General features: G+C 48.0%; 1 long non-coding RNA gene across 3 annotated transcripts in view; it reads left to right on the top strand.

Moving 5' to 3' along the window:
• LOC119249198 (uncharacterized) overlaps positions 1–20,656 on the top strand; it is a 158,105-nt gene that overhangs the window by 99,277 nt on the left and 38,172 nt on the right. For 2 of the 3 annotated variants that reach the window (XR_005126096.2, XR_008552466.1), the window contains 3 exons: positions 1,095–1,350; positions 6,344–6,414; positions 10,204–10,270. This is a non-coding gene — a long non-coding RNA (uncharacterized LOC119249198). Of the gene's footprint in view, positions 1–1,094; positions 1,351–6,343; positions 6,415–10,203; positions 10,271–20,656 lie in introns of those variants that run through there. The other variant, XR_008552467.1, reaches the window with a different exon arrangement.

Here is a 20,656-nt window from a genome sequence, read left to right as displayed (position 1 = left end):
GAGGCAGGAGGTGTGTAGCTGGCTGCTGGGGGCACAGTGGTGCCCAAGAGTGGAGTGTATTCAGAGGCGATTAGGGTTAGGGAGTTCAAATATCAGGGAGTGAGCAGTGCCATAAGATTTGGTAATCAAGCTAAATCACATTTTAATGTAATATGCAAACAACCAACATTAATGCAAAAGCTTGTGATGAGCAAAATAACAAAAATGTAAATAAAGACAAAATCCTAAAGGTCTGGGATTCAGTTGAAGCGAGAGAAGTGGCAATGCAGTCTTGGGTCCTGCCTTTTTTGGTTTGTGGGGACATTTTTGGACATATTAAGGTGGAGACGTGACACAGACAGCTAAGCGGTGGCAATGGGGCAGTGGGAATCAGTGTCTGGGCTTGTGGAGAGAAGTGCAGAGCAGACAGCAGAAGGCTGGTATTTGAAGCTGGGGACTGAGGGAGTACTGGAGTGTGATTGTAACTGGAGAAAAGACTGAACCCCATGCACCCCAAATATATCGAGTTTACTGAGAAGGAACTGCTTGGGGAGCTGCAAATACAAAAGTGGAAGGAGCACCCAGATCAGCACCAGGGTGCTCAGACGGACAGTGAAATCACGGTGGTTTCTTTCTGCCTCTCCTTATGTGCACATTTCTCGAGACTGAGCATCTATTACTTGTGCAATGAGAAAACTCTCCATATTTCCAAGATACTGTCATGTTGACGAGTAGATATGCAGAGAGGGAACGATCAGAAGAAGGAAATAGCTTTGTCAGGAGTGCTCAGTGCCGGCCACGCTGGGCTCTTCAGGGCCAGCCTGGCTGCTGCTCTTGCCGCCCCCTCCAGTAAGGGGCACTGGGACAGCTTTGCCGGATTTCTGGAGCTCTGAGATATCTTGAAACTCAGGGGTGCTGGTGTTGGGCTCTTCCCTAGTATGTGATTTCAGAACCAGAGCTTGGATTGGATGAGGGGGTTTGGGCTTTGATGGACTCTACTTTGAGGGTGGAGGTTGTCAGGGGAGTTGCTGCAAAACCAATGCTGATGTTATTTTGTATTTTTGCCTTTTGTTATAGCAAATCCATGTTGGATTTCTTTTGGTTAACAAAAACAGGTACTAATACAGGCCTTTGATGAACGTGAAGTGGTGTGACATGAACTTTGGAAAACGGAGGGGCCAGTACTTGAAGGAGGAAGACGTGGTTGGCCAGGAGCGGTGGAGGATTGTCTTGAGCACATCCTATGAAGAGACCCCTTCCCAGGCTTGCTAAGGTGCCATGCTGAAATGGTGATAATGTGCTGAAGGAACATCTGAGAAAGACTGTGAAAGCACCAAGCACAGCGTGCAGAGAAGGCTGACAACGACTCAGGTGTCTCCTCTCCTGCCTCCCTGGCCCCACAAGTCTCTGTCCTCAGGGCAGGGGTGGGGTGGGGGGGCCGGGTCAGGCTGAGTCTGGGAGGGAGGCTGGGGTGGGGGCTGCCCACGTGATCATGCCCAGGGAAGTTGGGCATGAGGCTGCCAGGGAGAACCTGAAGGAGAGGAGAGCTGGGGGCAGAGTCTCAGGGAGTTCTCAGCTTTAGGAGGACTGAGAAGGGATTATCAGGGAGTGGGGAAGTGAAGCAGGGGTCCCCGTAAATCTAGTGAGGAGAATCAAGATGGCAAGGGGTAGAGCAGGGCATGGGGGTAGAGAGAAGGAAGTGCCTGGGGACAGAGGGACAGGGTGGGCACTGGGGAGCTGTTAGCCTCCCCCCTGCGCCTCATCTCCCCGTCTGGCCCAGGCAGCACTGAACGGAGCTCACCTGTGAGCTCTGACCACCTTTCTCTGCCCTTGGCACTGACGGGAGGACTCTGGGGATGTCAGCCAGGATCAGGAGTCTGGAGGCATGTCTGGTCTCCTCCCTAGTGTCTCTGGCCTCGGGCAGACATGGGGAAAGGGGTTATTCGAGTTCCATCATAGTCACCCCCTGATCCAGTCTCAGGGTGGGCTGCAGAGGGCCCCTCTTCCAGTGCCCTGACCACTTCCATGCCCTACCGGGGGGTCATAGCCAGCAGGTCTCAGCTGCCAGAGACCCACTGCCTCACCTGTACATGATCCTTTCTGCCTCACCTGTACATGAGCCTGAAACACCTTTTCCTTGTTTAACTTGGGGGCTCTGATGTCACCTGCCTACTGGGTGTCCCTGTTCCTCTCCATGGACCTCTGCCTGCCAGCGGTTATTAGGTAGCACCTGGACCTTCTCTCCTCCCTCTCCTAGGCCCCAGGATCATCCTCCTGGGAGAGAAGCTTTCAATCTTATCATGGTGGTAGTGAGAGGAAATGTTGGTGAATAGGGGAGTGGTGGGGTGCACTCTCCACCTGCCGCGGGAGATGAACCAAGGGGGCTGGAACTTAGCATCACTCCCGATGGAAGAAACTCCATCTAGTCAACCCTGGGAACACAGTTCATTTGGAGATCGTTAGTGGAGTCAGGATTTCCCTGCCCCTTGCCTCTGGCAAGGAAAGCTGACCAGGTAGCCTTTGCTACCATGATGTGTCTGCACCTGCCAGTACCTCACACTTGGCCAAGGGCTCTGCTCTGTGTGCTTTCTCTCCTGGCTCACCACACCTTCTTCTTCTTTTTTTTAAAGATTTATTTTATTTATTTATGCATATAAGAGCTGGGTACAGGCCAGAGGTGTGAGGGTGAGAGGATTCACCAGAGACAGAGTGGGAACGAAACAGGCAGACTGACTTAAACACACTGCTGAGGGGAGCAGTGGGCGGACGGGAGAGGTCTGCTGCGCCATGTGTGCATCTCCCTGGCTGGCCAGGAATCGAACCCGCGTTGCAGTGACTGCTGATAGCTTCATAGTGCTGAGACTTAACCCCTTGCGCCAACAGGGAGGCCCCCCTCACTGCATCTTCTTCCCGATGCTTGAGAGCATCTGGTGGTGTCCCTGTGTTGCCTGGGAGCCTCTGGAAGCCGGGAAGTGCTGGCCGTGACCTGCCTTCCCAGTCACACTTGCCCGTCTGTGGGTGCTGCGGGGACTTCTGCAGGGTTTTGGACCCACCAAGATGGAGCCAGATGGGCCCAGAGTCCTGCTCAGATGCCCACTTGGGCCCTGCACCCTGTGCTGTTGCCTCTCTGACTCTCCCCTCCCCTGCCCACCCTCCTCTCTCCTTTCCTCAGGTCAGTTTTGACTGGGTGATGAAATGCCTGGATGTCACATTACTCCTATTTTTTCCACCTACTTCTTAAGAGACTGCAGGGCAGGACTGTGGCGATTCTCTCCATCGGCAGGGCCTGCCCCCGGGTAGATCCTCACAGAGCTTGTTCTCTGTCCTCACAGTCTCATGCCTTCATCCGGGTCCCCAGTCTGGATGGATGCATATAACCAAGCCCAAGGTCACCAGGACCCCAGGCTCTTCTCCAACACTGACTGCTGACACAGAAGAGTCTTTCTTAGCTTTCTTTAGGCCTACCGAGGTGACCAAGAGAAACACCCCCAGAAGGATGTTTGAAGACAAGACTTGTTTGAAGACAAGACTTGATGCTGTCGTCCTCTCACTTTTTACGTCTGTGCAGCAACAGATGTGTAGCATGGAGCTGCTGTGCAGTGGGACTTGGCAGGAGGGTTTCTCCCCCACTGTGGAGCTCCTGCTCCTTGCTCCCCCCATGGTCCTCGGGTCCCAGAATCATGTGCCTCCAGTCACAGCCACGCCTCACTGAGGCAGGCAGGATTACAAAGGCAACAGCCAGTTCTTGTGTAAGCGAGAGGAACATCAGCTGGAGAACTGATCCTTTCTGTCTTTGGTTCTAGAAGTGTAAGTGACTAATAGAGAAAGCGTAAGGATAATAAAGAAGAAAGTTTTCCTGCCCACCTGGATGGGGTGATCCTTCTGGGGCCACCAGAAACATCCTTCTGGGGGTGTTTCTCTTGGTCACCTCGGTAGGCCTAAAGAAAGCTAAGAAAGACTCTTCTGTGTCAGCAGTCAGTGTTGGAGAAGAGCCTGGGGTCCTGGTGACCTTGGGCTTGGTTATATGCATCCATCCAGGTTGGGGACCCGGATGAAGGCATGAGACTGTGAGGACAGAGAACAAGCTCTGTGAGGATCTACCCAGGGGCAGGCCCTGCCGATGGAGAGAATCGCCACAGTCCTGCCCTGCAGTCTCTTAGATTCTTTCGGGGGCCAACTGCCTACGGGACAGTGTGATGGCACTCAGCCCATGTCTCGCAGCTCGCCTGCTGGGGTGGGTGGCTGGACTAGGACAGAGGAAGGGATGTAAACAAGGCATGCGCCTGAGAACAAAGGAGGGAAGTTTGATCTGCCAGGAAGAGGGTGGTGGGTAGTTCCTGTGAGCCTGGCGAGGAACACGCTGAGACTTGGGGGCCACTCTTCGTGCTGCCATTATGTGCACAATGTGGGCCCTGCAAGCCACCCCCACTTTCTGTGTCTTCTTGTCCCTGTCTATCAGGCTGATGATCGACTAGCCCAGATCCTGCAAACTCACCTGAGTGCAGGGAGCTGGGAGGGGCTGGCAAACTGGGCCCCGATGCTTGTTAAGTGGGGTGTCTGCACCTCACCTGGACAAAGTGAGAAAACTGGGGGCCTACTTGGCCAGATCCTCCAGTTTCCAAAGAAACTGGGAATTTGAAGGTTGTGAGAAATCTCTGATTTTTTAAGTGGCAAGTATTTGAAATAAAAAGAAGCAGCAGAGCGTGGGGTGAAACATGTCTGGGTCAGTCCGTCCTTGCTCTTCTGGGCTTCGACCCAGGGCCTGGGTGTTCTCTGTGAGCTTTCCCTACTTCGGTGGCCTGGAATTACTGTTAACCATGGTTCTTTGTGGTGCAGAAAGACTGCCAATGGGTCAAAATGCATTCCAAGGCATCATAAAAGCCTAGGTTGGGGCGCTTGTGTGACTACCATGGACCCCAGGAAACCGATCAACAGTCCTGACATCCCCCTTCCCTCATCTGGTAGCTCCACCAAAGGTCAAGTTCCTTCATCCTTTGTTCATTATTCAACAAATCATTATTAAAGCCTATTAAATGGGGTCTCCCTGGTGGCGCAAGGAGTTAAGATGCAACCTATGAAGCTATTCGCAGCCATTGCAGCATGAGTTCAATCCCCGTCCAGGGAGCAACGCACATGGTGCAGCAGACCTCTTCTGACTGGCCCCCGGCTCCCCTCAGCAGTGTATTTCAGTCAGTCCACCTGTTCTGCCCCCTGCTGTCTCTGGTGAATCCTCTCACCCTCCTGTGCCTCTGGCCTGTACCCCAGCTCTTGTATAAATAAAAATAAAAATCTTTTAAAAAAAGCCTATTAAATGTATGTGCCAGACACATTGCAAATACAACATTTTAGAATTTTTAAAGATACTTTCCATAAGCAAGTTTGCAAAGCAGGAAAAAGCCCGGGTTCAAACTCCACAAGGTCACCTTAAGGTTGAGGAGCCCTTTGAAACCCCGCAGCTGCCTGGAGCCTGAAAGCCAACCCCATCCGGGCAGTGGCTTTTGAAAGTTCATGCTCTGCTCCTTGAGTTTGGAACCGCGTTCCTGTGGGCAGGGCCAAGTCCGCAGAGGGGTGAGGCTGAGGTGGTGGGGTGCCAGCGCCTGGCCATGCACCTGGCCATCCGCCCCTCGGAGCGGCCTCTGCCCAGGCTGCAAGCATTCATCACAGTCGGGTCCACAAATGTACTTAAGGAAGAAGGGATGATCTATTTTGTACACGCTCCTTAAAGGGATTCCATTTTAGCTCCAATTGTAATTTTTACCTTTTCCAGGGGAATTTATTGACACAGTGCCTAGCTCAGCCCTAGTTTTCGGCATCCTCCTTTTGTCTGCAAGCACACTCACCAGCCGCTTAATTTGTCATAGCCCTGGAGGTATCAGAACTAATGAGCTTTGTTTGAATAGACTTTTTCCAGTTCATCTAGCACACTTTGGGGTAATCACTCAGTTTCTGTTTGCTTCTGATCCGAGGCATTGTGGGAAATATAAGAAAATAATGGTTAAAAAAGCAGTATAAATTGGTAACAGCCACATTTTCTGCAAAGCCCTGAAGATGTTATTTTTTTAATTTCACCACTTATTGAAGTATTGAGAGGACTCTAAGTAGGACCATTACAATATAATATCAGAGCAGAATCTGATAAAACGCTATTTTTCAATTAGTCAGGAGTTTAGACTTTGCCTTCTTTAAGCAGTTCACAGCTAACAAATCTTTAAACAATCTAACCTCTTAAGGTTTGGAAGTGGACAGATAATAACCACGAACACATAACAGTGTGTCAGCACCGAGAATTTAAAAATCTATTACGGGGATTGCATACAGGACTGCTTTTTATTGGTTGCACAATTGCATTTTCATTTTTCTACAGCTGATCCTCATAGTCCCCGTTACAACACCAAGCACGTGGTTGAATGTCTAGGAGACGAGGCTTCAGAACAGGTACTGCGTGCCCAGTGTGTAGGGCTGGGGGTATCTGCTTTTAACCCCCACTTGCTTGGGAGCGTCGTCATGTGTGTCACCTCGGTGGGCAACTGTGTCAAGGCTGGGCCTTCTTGTGTTGCCGATAGCTGGGCATTTTCCCAGGGGGTAGAGATGTGCTTTTAAGGATTGCTGAGATCTGTGAAATGGGTCCAAACCACTGTTTCCTCTGACTTCCGGTCTGGGATGGGGGCTTCTACAAAATAAGGTGGGTAAGAGAAGCCCCTCCCATTTTGGGGGTGGCCTCCTGCAGATTTCTGAAATGAAATCAGAAAAGCACCCTACACCCCTCCAAAGATGTGGCCTGGCTTTTCCTAATGGGCAGGGGAGGGGAGAGGAGGCCACTGCCGGAGCAGAACAAGTTGGGGCAGTGACAGGTGGTTCTGGGCAGGGAAAGATGGGCAGCGCGCTAGGGGCTCACCTACCTGGGCAGCTGTTCTAGACGGACTCGCAGTTACTCAGCATCAGCGTCCCTGTGGGCTGGGCAATGTTCTTTAGCTTCCTTTTGCAAATGAGGAAATCAGGGTTCTGAGCTCTTAGACAACCCCGCCCCCCGCATCTCCCTCTCCACCCGTCACAAGATGGTGAGTGAAAGGGGCCACGGTTGAAGCCAGCTCATTCTCCTCAGTGTCCTCCCTGATTGTACCTGCTGGGTCAGGAAGCATCACCACCAGCAGCTGCAGCCACAACAGACTCTTAACAGTGCCTGTGGGATCCAAGTCTCCAGGGCAGGCTTGGCGGGCTGTTGGGAGGTGAGGAAGAGGCCCTGACCTCTGGGGATCCAGTTCCGAGGACAGAGCAGATGCTAACAGTACAGGAAGCATGAGAGAACGTTGGTTTACATCGTTGTTTGTGTTTTCGATAAATGTTTGGGACATCCCCCCAGCTCCCCGCCCGCTTATTGCCATAGCGTACCCACCTTCAAAGTACCCGTGATCTACCCCCTTAGTCCATTGTGATCCCTTCTCTCTTTGTCCTTGCCCATCCCCGCACCCCCGACCCCTCCCGCCCAGGTTGCCTCAGCTCTATAATCAGCTTTCAAGGGGTAGTTTTTTAGTTTGGCTTTATCTGCCTCTTTAGTTTCTTTACATCCCACATATAAGTGAAACCATCCAGTGTGTGTCTTTCTCCTTCGGACTTACTTCACTTAGCATAATCCCTCTCAGCTCCGTCCATGCTGCTGCAAAGTGCCAGAGTTGGTCTGTTTTGGTCGCTCAGTAGTATTCCATTGTGTTCCCTCAAAAAAAAATAAAAGTAAACTTTATTTGCCTTGGTCTATAATTAATGCAAATTTATTATTAATGCAAATAATAAAACTAAAAGAAACATGAAATATGTTAAAAGGTTGGCAAAACTCAGTTTGATGTTTATCAGAAGAAAAAAGAACCCACAAATACTTTACTATAAACTATAATATTTGAATTAAAAAGAAATTAAATTTAATTCAGGAAAAATGACTCAAGATCTAGCTTTTTAAATTAGTTTATCTTTGTCATCTATGGAAAGCTAATATTTCTCTTTCTTCCCCTAAATAAAAACCCTGGACTTTCGGTAAAAAGAAAAAAAGAAGCATAAGTGCAGGCAGGGGTGGGTGGAGGACGAGGAGTCCAGTCCGAGCAGAGGAGTGCCACTAGCCTGGAGCAGGGGTAGCTGCTCAGACCCTGGGACCTGGCTCCCCTCCACAGCCCCAGGCTGGGGGGCTCTGTCCTTGGAGGAGCACCTACAGTGGCTAAGGACTGGCGCTGGAGAATCCACCTGGGAAGTCCTGGGTGAGAAGGTTGGGTCCGGGGCTGCCAGGGAGGGGCGGTGGGCAATTCTCTGGAACCAGAATAGCCAGGCAGAGATCTGGGAAGGTGTGCATTGTAACTGCTGGATGGAGTCCCCGCTTCTGTACATGGGCTCTCATCTTCCAGCATAAGAGAGAACAGGGGCTCAGGGAGCACCTCTCCTCCTCTGTCCACTTCCACAATTGCTGGGCCTCTGATCTGAGCCTTTTATTTATGCCAACTTACAGAACTTCTCTCTCACCTTGTACGGACTGGGAGTGAACTGTTTAATAATCACAGTGCTTATTACTGAAGTCACAGTTATCCATGGTGTTTCTGTTTTAAAGGAAAAAGGAAATAACATAAGGAAAATTTTCACATTGGGAATATTCTCAGCTTGCTTCTTTAAGTGAATATCAAAAACTGGGGTAAGGTGAACAAGTCCATGCTTCGATGGTTCCTGGCCAGCATCTCAGCAGGGACCCCTGACACAGGCGTGGTGCCTTCGGCTTTCCAGAGGCTGTTACTTGACATCCTCTCTTTTGAGCCTCTAAACCAGCCTGTGAGAGAGATGGAAGGGGGATTATTTAACTTCCATTTTACAGTTGAAAAGCCAAGACCGAAGGAGGGAATTATCCGAGGTCACTTGCTGAGTAGGGACTTCCTGACGAATTTTCTGGTCCCCTGATCACCTGGCCCCCGATCCTGACACATCATCAGCAGTAGCCCACCCACCCTGACCCTTGTATCATTCTCTTTTTTAATGAAACGCACTTGGCTTTTATTTAGCAATAGGACACATTGCTTTTGTCTACAAATGTTCTAGAAGACTAAGCTTTGGGTTGTGAGGTATCCAATAGCTGATTTGAGACAAAAATCATCCTATTTGCATTGTCACTGTCAGAGTCTCCCTGAAGTACACTGCCGAAGGTCAATGAAAAATACCCTGGGAAGTTTATCTCTGCGCGTCTTTCTAATTTAAATGGGACCTCCATTTTTCTGAATTTTTTTCAGAGATGACTATATATAGATATATACCCTCTAAACCATGATGCTTAGGAAAATTCTTCTGTAATTCGAAATTTGTTTCATCCATGTTGTCTGAGAAACCTGCGTGAGTTTCCCCCTTTTTAGCCCTGTGGAGGACTTGACATATCTCCATGCTTGCGGTGCCCTCTGACAAAACCATGTGTAGGGTGAATGTCATGGGGAGCTCTGGAAACACAGCCAGGCAGGGATGCCTTTGGACCTGAGGGCGGCTGACCTCTCCCCTTATCAGGACCTCTCTCAGGCAGCCCCTGTGAACATGGAGACGTGAAAGCGTCAGTTGAAGGGCTCCCTACTCTGGGGAAGAGAGAGTGAGCCCTAGATGAGCATTGTAGTGTCAGGTTATTCACTCACTTGATGAGTATCTTTCTGTAAGTCTCCACCTCTTTGATACTTCACTCCCTCATTGTATGGTCACCTCCCTGATACAGAAAGGTACAAATGTCCTTGAGGGTGAACTGGACACTGATCTCTTCTGCAACAGGAGAGTCTGGTCTTTTCCTGCTTCAGAGAGAATTTGGTTATTCAAGTTAATTTGCGGCATGCGGCCAGGAGTGGTATGTGGAGGTACCAATGTGAATGTGGTTGGTTCCAATTTCCTGTGATCAACAGAAAGATAGACATGCTGTTAATTTCACATAGTGAATTCTTGCAGCATAAATCATGTGAAGAGTGAAAGAATGCTATAGATAAATATTGCCCGAACTTACTCAAATTTGTGATATTATAAAAAATTATTTTCTAAGTTGTGAAACCCTGAGCTCTCTGATTCATAAATTCCCAAATCCAGTCCTTCTGTTTCCTCTTTAATACTTGGCATTTATGGAATATACTCATTCCAGAGAAGACAATATGAGTGTAAGGACAGTGGCTTATATGCTTCTGACTCAACTGTCATCTCATTTGACTGGCAAAACAACCCTGGTGGTGGCCTCAGCCTGGAACAGTGAACCTACCTGGATCCCTTCCCACTCAGCCACTTTGGGGTGCAGAAGCAAAAAGACCCCGATTGGGCCTTTTTCTACCTTTAAGAAGGTGAGATTCAAATTGCATAAGCACTGTAAGCAGTAGCTCTTCATTTTTAATTGTAGCCTGAGCCTTTGGGGGCCTGTTTCCCAGGACTGGGGAAGATGAGTAAGGATGGTGGCCCTCGCCTATGGGGCTTGATTTTCGGGCACCCCAGCCTCCTAGCCATTTCACCCCTTCACTCTCTCTGCACTGCAAATAGATTGGAAGCTCCTTGAGGTAGGCACCATACATACTGTTTTTCTCATGGCCCTCCCAAGGGCCTGCTCAATCATCTTGAAACTGTTCAAGTGAGTTTCTTAGAAAATGATAGTTCCACCAATTTCATTTCAAATGGGCATTGCATTGCATTCCGAATGGGAGTTTGGTGGCTCAAGGTTGACAGCGGTCATTGTGCATTGTCCATATGGCCATTTAACTCCTGCTTCAGAGTCCATATTCAGGCCACAAGTGCTCAGCCACAGGGTGGAGCATAAAGAATTTGATGCGGGAACAGGGGGCTATTCAGAGAATCACAAGTGTGTGTGGTGGCTGCTATGGCCTCCACAGGCAGGAGAGCTGGGTCAGAGAGGTGCAGGTGTGGGAGCTGAGGGTTTTCTTGCCAGTAATCAGCAAGAAGTTATCGGTTGCTCTGGGAGGTATTTGACAGGTGACTCAGCATGGCACCTTCTCTCCCCTCTCCTCACTGCAAGGGTTACTGATGGGCACTGGCAGGAGGTAACTTGAGGGCACCCCATGGTAGCTGAGCACATTTTTCTCTCTCTAATAGGTGCCACCGAATTGCTCACGGCAATGGCAATGGAAGTCCATCTAGACAGGGAATGCAACTCGGCCATCAGGAGCAGAGGTTGGGATCTGGGGTTTGCACACATCAGGTGCAGGGGGCGCCAGGGTCAGCACACTTGTGTGTAAGTCTTGAACTCCTAGCTTTTATTTTATTTTCTAAAAAGAGTTTATTTTTGTGTAGAAGACCGTGGGGGTGGGGGAGGGTTTGAGAGGAGTCACCAGAGACAGAGTGGGGAGAACAGGTGAATTGACTGAAATACACTGCTGAGGGGAGCAGCGGGTGAGACAGGAAAGGTCTGCTGAGCCATGTGGGTCAGCTCCCTGGCCAGGGATGGAACTCATGCCATAGTGGTGATAGCGCTGAGACTTAAATCCTAAGCCATCAGGGAGGCCCTAAACTCCTAGCTTTGAGGCATTTGTTTATTTCTCTAAAAGTTCAGGGATTAGGCAAAAAATTAGATGAATCAAGGCTGGTGTAGAAGCTGAAAGTGATGGGGCCTGGTTCCTGAGCTGGGCCACAGGCCACAAACTCTCCAAGGTTATGGGCACCCCTCTCTAGTGCAGGGCTGTTGGGAGTGGTTAGAGCAAAGGAGGGGAGAATTCAGAAACTGTTGTTACAACCTCCTTCTGACTATCACAGGGGGTAACAGGGTGATCTGCTCTTCAGAACCAGGAGATTCTCCTTTACAGCCTTTCAACAATGAAAACGTTTTTATGCCTCCATGCCATGGACCTGAAATCACAAGTAGGGGGCTCTGGGCTGGATTTGGTTCCCAGAAGTGTTTTTATTTGGCCAGCAGAATGGTTCTTTCATTTACTTTAAAGATGTGAATCAACACGAAAAAATCAAGGAGTTTTCTGAAAAAAAAAAAAAAAAAAAAAAAAAAAAAAAAAAAAAATCCAAATTTCCAGTTTTCACCAAAAAGTCATAATACCTGTCCTCGCAGAGCAGCTTTTCCTTTTGGCAGCCTCTACTTGAATAGAGGAACAGCTGCCCCCTTCAGAGGGATTATGTGTTTAAAGTTAGCTACAGTCTCCACCACTCCCTAGTGTCTGATGTTAGGGCAGAGGGCCAGTAGCTGTTTATATGATGCTTACATGAAGAACTCTGTTTCCATGTCTCTACCCAAAGCAGGGCAATGGGAAGTGGTCTTTTCTCACACGCAGACCTCTTTCCTCCTGCGTGACATCCCTGGGTCTAGCAACCCTTTCTGACACTGAGCTAAACAGACTTCCTTTGACAAAAAAGTGGGAGAAAGAAGCTTCTGAGAAGTGATATCTTCAGGTGTGTTTAAGAACCCCCGGGGGAGGGTTGAGGGGATTCAGGGGATGGCAATAGTTAAGTCAGGTACAGCTTATTAAGGTACAGCTGGTTGAGGGCAGCCAGGGCTTCACTAGGATCAGAGCCAATTGCTCAGAAGCTAAGAGTTCATTAGGTGAAGCTCAATGTACAAATCTTAAAGTGACAGTTTTTCACTTGGCAATCTCTCGTGTTAATAAGTTGGTTATGAAGGCAGGGTTAAATGAAGCAGGCACCCAGCTTGTGTGTGCATGTGTGTGTGTGACACACCATGTGTGGTTTCTTGGAGTCGGGGAAAATCTGTCAGCCTTTCTAATACTGAGTTAGTTTTGACAACAGAATAAGATGTATTTTGAACACATGCACGTCCTGCCTTTTCCAAAGGGGGGCTAATGAGAGCAGAACCCAGCAGGAAGGAGGGAGGTGCAGTTCGGTTTCTTTGTGGGGTATTTGCTGATTGAGTGGCTTCTGGGGACAAAGGTGTGGGGCATCTGTGTGCCACCTGGACGCTGATGGCTTCTAAACTAGTCCTGAGGGCCAGAGAGGGTCTCTAGCTGAGGTATGTTTTGGGTGCTGAACTCGCTTGTGAAAGGTGATTAAAGAGCCAAATCGCCCCCCTCTTTCCAAAGACAGGGTCCCTGCAACTCCACATGAAATAGGAAGCCATTCAGTCAGAGTAGCCTATAGAATAGAATAAATTTTTTACACCAATTGTGTAAAAATGCAAATTTAAGGCAAGCAATTAAAAACAGATAGAAATTAGAGATTTTGGATTTTGCCGAGCAAGCTTTTCTGCAGCCACTGTCAGATCTCTGTGCAATTTATCTGGATTCCGTCAGTGGCGGCCACACTGGATTTTGATAGAGAGTCGCAAATCTGTCCCTCTCCAGCTTCTGTGACTTGCCACACACTCTATTCAAGCTGAAGCGTCCGCACAAACCCCTGCATAATTTGGAGTTAATCATTTGTACTTCACAGCCTCTGAGAGCCTTGGACTTGGGAGGTGGGGACAGATTTGGCTTTTTAATCGCCTTGTATATTGTGCAGCTTGAGATAAATGACACCGACTGTCTGAAATCTACATTCTTGCTTCTGATGCAAAACTGTAATTAATTTTGTGCAGTGTTTCAGAATTGATCGTGGTCACTTGAATTTCTAATTTTTCATTCACTTCAAAGACTCGTTTTTTTTTTTTTTTTTTCCCTTTTCCTTTTCCTTAAAGGAATGTGCTCAGGGCACTGAACGTGCTGTGACGCTGGTATACTAAATGACTCTCTTATGCCTCTTTTTCAATAAGGTGAAACAGAGGTCAAGGCCGAGGGCTCATGTTTATCTCTTAGCTTGTATTCAGATGTATTTCTAGACTTATAGGAAATACCATCAAAACTTATTACATTATAACTAAATAGTTTAGCAGCACTTAGGTATTATAAAGCTCAAAAAGCTTCATTCACACATCCTATTCAGTATAAGACAATTAAGCACAATTTAGGCAATAATTACCCTAATTAACTACACTATAATGTTTGTATTCAAGATTATGGCAACATTGTATGACTTCACTATTTAAATAATAACAAGGTTTCCTAATTTCTCTGTATTGATAGTTGTTGTATGTGATTCTTTGTTTGGTATATTTCACTGTAAAAATATTTGTCAGTGAAAGATTGAACAATATGAATGAATTTGATTATGCCATTGTCAAAAGCCCCATGCATCACAATTCCTTGTTTTTAATCACTACTGTAAACCTTGCAGCCGGAGGGCATAGTTTTAATTTGGGTGTCTTACTAATGAAAAGAAAAAAAATAATTGTTTTGCCAGGATTTAATAATAAGCAATAAAATCAGCCAACCAGATTTTACCTCTGCATTCAATCTCTTTTTTATTATAAAACATTTTTGTCCTTTTTTTAGATTACAGGCGTAGATACTGAACATTTTACTAATAAATATTTCAGTTTGCTTATGGAGGCTAATGCTGTCATCTGAATATGGAATTATATTTCTTTCATGCTTCATTATCATTTCATGGTAGTAATGACAGTGAGGCGATGGAATATTTACAGGCTTTTCAGAAGACATTTATCCAATACATTCCCTGAAGGGCACCTAGGCTTAAAGATACATTATCCTTTTGTAAAGCTCTGCCCAGAATCCCAATTCCTGAATCAGCCAATCAGAACTCCCCCCCCCCTTCAATACTTAACACTTGGATGAAATGTGCCTTCCCCCATCCCCTTGGTGGATTCATCCTGGGAGTGAAGAGGAATAGTCAGGGGAAGTGGGACCTCGGTGGCCACAGTCTGTGAAATGGGCACACGACTCATGCCTTCCCTGTTGCCTGGGATCCTGAGTTTGGGGTGTTCCACTGTTGTGTAAAATGCTACTTTTGTCCCAATTATTTTTTAGGTGGCTCCAAGACTCCAGGGTTGTTGATCTTATTAAATGAGGCTGCTGTTAGGGTTGTTCTTATTAAATGAGGCTGCTCCTGATGGGGAGCTAATCGTGATTATGGGAGGGTAGGTGCCTAGAATGCTGTTCTTCTGGGAGGTGGGAAAGATAGCTGGGAAGGGCAGAGGTTACCTGTGTTCCTGCTGTGGTCCTGCAGGAGGGGCAAGGGCAGGGCCTCCCTGGTGCACCCGGAGAAGAGGCATTAGATGATAGAGCACTCGAGGACCACAGAGAACCCACAAGTGTGTGCCTATCTAGGTGGCAGCTGGCTTTTGGCTCCCACCAATTGGATGGATTGTTGGATGTTCTGTTCTTGTAAGAGAAACTGGAAATCTGAATTTTCCTGTGAAATTTACTGATTTTTAAATATTGGCAATTAATGCAAACATTTACAAACTGCTGTGCAAATCAAACAGAACTACATGCTGTATTGAGAATGGTGAACTGCCAGGTTCCAGCCGAGGAGGGCCAAGAGGACATCCACATTGCTTGCTGGGTGAGATGTGGAGAAGGGAGGGTCAATGGGCTGGTGCTGGGCAATCACCAGCAGTGACAACCTGCTTCCATCCTCACTCATGTTGCTCTTGGGATGCCAGGCTGTAGGCCCCTGTCCTGTGTCCTTATCCTTACTGCTACATTTGACTGCTGAGTTTTAGAAAGGTGTTTAGTGGCTAATCTCAATGATTTTATCTTTTCTAAAATTTTTCTCCTGGGTAGGGATGGTATTGATGAATGGGGATCTCATTTGCATGCGTGGTGCTGTGCCCCCGCTTTGGGGACTGTTGGGTCTAAAAACCCCTCCTGAAGAATATTGAGCTATTTCTCAACAAAAGGCTATTTCCCAGAATGAATGAAGGGGAGGGCTCAGATGCAGCACATGGGAGAGCCCGTGGCTGCAGGGGTCCTGCTGGCTTCTGGGCACTGGCTGTGAGGTGTGCCTTCCACCCAGCCGCTGTTGGATGCTTGGCAAGACTCTGCTGCCGGAATTGTTTCTGGGGCCTGCTGCCCTGGCCTGGGGCCCTGGGCTGATTCTCAGGGCAGGCGGCAGTGCAAGAGCTCCTTTGGCAAAGGCATTCTGCTGCCATGTGGTCAAGATGCCTGGCATCCTGGTCACCACACCACCACCAGGGCTGGGTGGTAGTGGAGGGGAGCCCCCTGTCCAGAGGGGAGTCAACGGGGTGTTTGGGACCCAGGAGCCAAGTCTCTTACTGCTGTGGCTCTGACAGGCACCCACAGCTGTCCACTGTGATGGGATCATTGCTCACAACGCTGTCCCTGACCCAATCTTGCTGGCCACCCAGCATTCGCAAATCAGAAGAAAACAGTGAGAACCAGACCTTCCCCGAGAGAATGAGGACACCGGTTTTCTCAGGCTGTCCTTCTGCAGACATGTCTATATTTAGGTTTCCATATGATTAAGAAGCAACAAGATGTGAGACTTTCTGGTCTAAGAGAGAAGATGAGTCAGTCTGGCCATAATTGATTTGAAAAAGGAAGCCGTGCTGGCTCTTCTCCCCCTTCTCCCCAAGTGCATTAAGTTGTTCTGTTCTGGGATTGCTGCCAGGCCAGGTGGGGGAGTAGGACCTCCAAACTTCTACTGCCTTCTTGAGGAAGCCCAAGGAGGTCATGATGGGGTACAAGATCCTGAGCTCTAGAAGCAAAGAAGGATTTGTCGAGAATTTCCTGGGTCTGGTCTTGTGGTATCCAGCCTGAAACCTACTCCCCTCTCTACCCCCAGCTTAGATGGTCATAGGCTGTACCCTAGAACCCAGACATGAGGATTCTCATCTGAGGACCATGGTCCAAGCTTTCCTCCAGTGATTTGGGCTCTAGGCTCGGGAAGAAGCAGAGCGTTGAGAGGCTGGCTGCAGGGGTGGCGGGGCCCCTGTAATATGATGCCCCTGAACCTGGAGACTGTTTTATTCTCTTCCCCATCACAGCCTGGTTCCTCTCTGAGCTCTTGCACTGAGGCGCTCTGAATAGGATTGACAGATGAAATGTAGGCTATCCGCTTAAATTTGGATTTCAGATAACTACTCAATTCTTAGCATAAATATGTCTCAAATATACATGGCACTAGTATTAAAGATGATTTTTAGGCCATTATTTTAATATTTAGTAGATAGTGAATTTTTTTAGCATTAAGATGTCTCATGCATATTTGGGACATATTTTTACTAAAACCGTATTTGTTATTTATCTGAAGTTCAAATTTCACCACGCATCCTGATTTTTTTTGCTAAACTTGGTGATGCTAACCCAGATTCTGTATGCCTGTGACACCTTGAGCCTGCTCCTGAAGGCTGCTTGGAGAAGGGAGATGACCTTGCTTGCATGGCTTATGACTTAGAAGCTGAATGGAAGGTTTGCTGAACTTTGACTGCCCCTCCAGAAATATTTAAGCTGGTTCATGTTTCTCATCAAAGATCTCATTGGATTTTTGTGAGCTAGATGAACTTCTTTCTATTCATTCTATAAAGTGGTGCTTTGCAGAATGCCTGTACTAACCTTTCCTCTGTGCTAATGTTCCTCGTCATTCTACCCCCCAACATCAGCAAAGACCCCACAGACCTTAATCAGCTCCCCCTGGACCCAGGCAGAGCTCTGTCCAGGGTTTTGCTCAGCTTCCCAGGTGGTTGTCTGGCAAAAGTAGCAAGGTGTCCCCTCTGCTGCACATATACTGGATCTTATCCCCACCCACCTATGCCAGTGTGGGCCAGGGTGTAGGGAGAGGGTGAGGATGCTCCAGCCTTTTAACGTTATTGTCTTGGGTGAGTGGGATGGAGGGTGGCTGGAGGAACATTTACATTTGTTATTTTGTTTATTCCCATATTGCTTAAATTTGTTGCATAGAGTATGTACTATTTTTAGACTATGCACACCAGCCTCCTTGAGGAGAAAATACTGGGGGTCTAGAAAATGCTGGGGTCTAGAAAGTGCTGGGGTCTAGAAACGCTTTGACAAGTGTCTCATCTCCACACTGTCACCCACTCCTGGATGGGGCAGTGCATTCATGCCCACAAACCAAATCTGGAGGGTAAATGCAGGCAGTGGACCCAACCCCTCTTTGTGAGTGCTTGAACTCATTACACTTGGGGTGGAGGGAATAAAACCCAAAGTTGGGTGCTGTTCACCAGGCCTAAGGAGGGGTGCTGATCACACAGGCTGAGTGCATCTGTCTCTGCCCCCACAGGACTCCTCCTTGACGAGGGTGTCTTGGTGCCCATAGGGGACGGGCAGTGCTATGTCCAGCAGGACGCCACCCAAGGTAGCCCTGAACTTGGTGACCCATGTATCAATAAACTGCCCTTTCCCCTTGGGGTCGGAGTTGGAAATGCCTACTCTAGAAAGTTCAGGATGCAAGTGGAGGCCAACGTCCGAGGGCAACCGTGCCCTCCAACGGCCCCGGCCCCCACTGGCTTCTCTCAGACGGAGAGGCAATTTTGAGAATACACATCATATTTTTGACGTAGGGCTCCAATCACAAAAAGCAGTGATGGCTACTGCAAATGTATCGATTTGCTTTTCTCCATAGACCTGAGTGCTGTTTGTAGGTAGAGGGGGAGAAAGCCTGAGAACAGAGTGGAATCTACTTCTTAGAAGCCTGGGTTATCAAACTCATTAATCTACATGTCAAGAGGCTAGGAATGAATAATTGTGTGTAGAATTTATCTGCCAACATGATAGCTACTTTTCAGCTTTCTCCTCAGAGCTCCCTCATTGCATGCCCCTTATTATACGCTTTGTCTTCTCCTCCTGAGCCTGCTGGGGCGGTGGGGGAGTTGTACCCCGGCCCCTCTGAGGATGGTTGCTTTGACACATGACATGGCCAGGTCCTCCACTCTCCCCGGCCCACGCAGCCTTATTAGTGCCACACGGTGGCTATCACGTCAGAATGGTGGCTAATTAGAAACACAGGCACAGCCCTGCCTCCTCTGGCACTGGTGTCACAGCGGCCTCCTTTCCAGATTTAGTGGAAAGGTCCTACCTGGGCAAGAGTGGGTAGAGGGACCCTTGCTGTCCTTTGTGCTGTTTGACCTGAGTGGCTTAGGCGGGGGCCGGCAGGCAGGCCGGGTGGGCTTCTTGGACGCCAGGGCTCTCCGGAGTGCAGGGTCACCTCCTTTATCCGTTGGAGACAAATAGCAGAAGAAAGCATGGGGAACTCTCAGGGCTGCACACACAGGAGAGAGCGTGTGCTGGCTTTAGGCTTTAAGACACATGGCTGACACATCTGATAGTTGGAGGGGGCGACAAGGATCAAGCGCCATCCCACCTGGTGCTCCTTGCCAGTGGGTGGGCCGGGGGATGTTGCAGAGGGACAACACAGAGAAGTGGTCTTTGCCCGGCCCTGTCACGGGGGCCATCAACTCAGTACTTTCCACAGCGACCCCCTTGCCAAGAGCATCCCCCGGCAGCCTCTGCCTTGTCAGCTACATTTATGATGTGCTCATAATTAAATGTCCACGAAGCTCGCGGCGTGCTGACCACAGAGGGGCCATAAGCAGTAAGATAAATGAGACCAGGAGATGTAATATTGCTTCACTTGTGGGCTTCGGCTGATGTTAAAGATTGTCAGTGATAATTATTAATATGTGACCTGGTTGAGTCTTTACGTGAACAATCACGATTTTAATAAAGTGGTAAACTCTGTGGTCGCTGTGTTCGCACATCCTGTGGCCGACGAGCTCACTTTTTATATGTGAATTTTGGCGGTGCCCTCCTTCCCTCTGTTTTGTGGATGATGTAATTAACGGAAACCGCCACACTAATGTAATTGATTCGGTCTGGTGATGACAGTCCATCCAGGTGACGCCTCCCCAGTGACTTCACTTCCTTCAGGATGGGTGACAAGCAGTGACGGCCAGGTGAAGAGGGCACAGTGGGTGTTGCCAGTAGCAGCTACAGCTGGTTCATTCTGCCTCACCTGGCTGGAGTTTCCTCTGCTCCCACATGCTGCCTGTGCCCTGAGTGCCCTTAGTGTAGCTGACAGCACTCATGCTCTGTCTAGACCCTCCCATCTTTTTACCATCTTCTGTGTGCTTTGCTCCAAGTCTCCCTACACATCTTTCTTGGAGGGCTGCCTGACCTGTAGGGAGAGCTGGAGTGGCCTGGGGTATATGTCATACCCCTTCTCCTCCAGCACCCAGCGTGATCCTAACCAATCACTATCAGTGTAAGAGGAAAAGGGCCTAGTAATCTTACCTGGAAGAGACAGAACAACTTCAAGGCATAATTTATGCTTATGGGAATGGTGGCTTAAGTAATTGAGACAGTGTTTGGAGAACTAAATTCTAATGTTAAAAATTAACTTTGGAAGAGAAGTCATGTTGTACAAAATATAACAATAAGCCAAACTTAAAACCCCAGTTTACTTAATAAGTGTCTAGCAGTAACTAAGCACTGAGTCTGGAGGAAGAGAACAAAAATGTGTTAATTATCAGGTGTTAAAAAAAGAAAACTAAAAGATTCAATTTCCTTTCCAACTTAAAAAATTTGCAAAATACAAAAGTTAAAATATTGGGTTCAATAATACCTTCGAAACACTTTGAGCATATTTCTGCTTGAATTCTGAATGGGATTTCTGTTTATTGAAGTCGATTTGGAAAGAAAATAGATCCCAGATACAATTTCAAGGATAGGGCAAAAAAGGAGACAACAAATAAACAAAACCAACCAAACAAAAAAAGGGATAAGATATACGAGATCTATCAGGCAAAACAAACCAAGAAAATATGGGGACAGATTATTGGCATCAGATTGAGTAGAACTGAGACTAGAAAACTATAATTATAACAGAGAAAGTATTTTCAGTGATCAAGGGCATA

The sequence above is a fragment of the Talpa occidentalis genome, unplaced genomic scaffold (genome assembly GCF_014898055.3).
Source record: "Talpa occidentalis isolate TD23 unplaced genomic scaffold, MPIMG_talOcc4v2.1 talOcc4.17, whole genome shotgun sequence".
Taxonomy (NCBI): domain Eukaryota; kingdom Metazoa; phylum Chordata; class Mammalia; order Eulipotyphla; family Talpidae; genus Talpa; species Talpa occidentalis.
Note: the sequence above shows the minus strand (reverse complement) of the source record. Positions and strands in the feature narration are given on the sequence as shown.